This window comes from Olea europaea, unplaced genomic scaffold (assembly GCF_002742605.1).
Source record: "Olea europaea var. sylvestris unplaced genomic scaffold, O_europaea_v1 scaffold2504, whole genome shotgun sequence".
In the NCBI taxonomy this organism is placed as follows: Eukaryota; Viridiplantae; Streptophyta; class Magnoliopsida; order Lamiales; family Oleaceae; genus Olea; species Olea europaea.
In genome coordinates, this window is record NW_019243281.1 from 53752 (window position 1) to 55863 (window position 2112).

Genomic DNA, 2112 nt, shown 5'->3' on the forward strand with positions numbered 1-2112 from the left:
ATATATATATATATATTATTTTTTTAAATTTGGATAGAATATCCAATAACATAGCAAATGAGATATGGATTTGACAATCAAATATCCGTTGGATTATCGGATCGGGTCGGATAGGATAATTTTTTTTAACGGATCAGATCGAATTTGGGTAGATCCACTTCATATCCAATACATTTACAGTCCTAACTACAATGTGTTCAATATTTTCATGTCCAATCCCATATTCTTCTTTTCATCTGTCCTATTTAGCTCTAAAAAATAATTTTAATTTAATTCTCTAATCGAAATACTCTATCACTTACTTAGACTCTTGCATGGAAACTAAAGTTCAATCTTTTTCTCCGAATATCTTGTCAAAAAAACCTTTTAATTTTCATTCTCATAATTTCACAAAAAATAAAAAATAAAAAATAAAAAAAATAAAAGGAAGAAGAAGAAGATCATGAGAAATCATTGTTGTGTTCTCTGTTTCTTCATTTTTATTTTTCATGAACTAAACAATTTTATTATCAAAATACTAATAATAATTAAGTGTGTTTTATACATTTATTTGGATTTTAAAACTTGTTAAATATTAAGTATTTGAGCAGATCTCTACTTAATTTTGAATAATAATACTTTCACAAGCGAAATCCCGACTTGAGGTAAAACGAATATAAAGGAGGTGAATTAGAGCTAAAATGGTGGAATTGAAGAGCTACCAACTCGAAACATTAAATTTGGAGTATCAAATTTGAAGAAGATAGAAGTTGAAAGACTAAAGAGAAAGATTCTAGAAGATAAAAGACCAATCCGGAGGTAATTAGAAGCACTAGAAGTGTACGAAAACCTAAGCCGAGGGACTGAATGTGTGAGATTTGATAGATTGAGAACCTGAGCTGCAATTTCTAACCTAGATGAATTTATGCAAGCCCTTTGGATGTTATTGAAGTTGAATTCGTGTCAAGGCGGGAATGGGGCATCTAGGCATGACCACTGATCTCTAACTTTTCAAAAGAGTTTTGAGACTTCTTGAGGTCTATAAAAAATAAAAAATCCCCATAATACATTCTCTATACTTTGATATCATCATATATATCAAGATACAAATCCTCAGAGCGATAAGAAACAAGAAATCATTCTCGAAATTGAAGAAGAGTAAGACGGCACGATTCAAGAAATAAGTTTTCATAATAAATTAAAGTCATTTTTCACCGTAGACTAGGCAAACAAGGGGTAACAAGAAAGTAGTAACATTGATGAGTGATCACAACCACCGTATTCATAATCTACAAGCAGGCCGTACCTGTGCTTCGTGGGGCCTGAGGCGAACATCGGAATTTGGGCCCTAAGCCCTAAGTCGCAGTAAACAATCCCTTTTTTAAAAAAATAAAATAAAAAATTAGAAGTTTACGGAATTAAATTTGTTAACTTAAATCAACAATAAAACAACAAATAAATTTTTTGATGTTCATTCCTTCTCTTTTCATTAAAATATTTATTCGTTTCTTTTGAACACATGGGCATAGTGAGTTATTAAAAATAAAAAAATAAAAAAAAATAAAAAAAAAAGGATCCCCCTAAAATTCTGGGCCTGAGGCGGAGGCCTCTTGGGCCCCTATCAGGTCCAGCTCTGTCCACAAGATTCACCTTCGGTCGACCAGCGCTACTGCGGTGCCAGAGATCTAAATCAATGAGAAGGATATGCATCTTGATGATTTCATGATGTCCCCTATTGTTTCATATGGGCACAATAACTTTCAACTGATGTCGGATGTCATCAATTTGTTTTTGAGCAATATTCTGTTTCACTCAATCTGATGAAAATTTACAATACCGTCTTATACACTTTCTAGAGCTTGTGGAAATTTTTTCAAGGTGTCGACGACTCAAGATGAGTTTCCCCTTTTCCATTTTTTTTTTTTTGCTCATACTTTGAAGGATAAAGTCCGACGATGACTTGATTTGTTATTTTATGAAAATTGTTCAGTCATCTGGCATATGACAGATTGACTCGAGTTTCAAAATTTGAACAAATAAATTTGTCATTTCTCAAACACTTAAAACTTTTAGATAATGCATTCACAATTATATGTTACTATTTTCTAATTGAATAAGATTGATTAATAACAA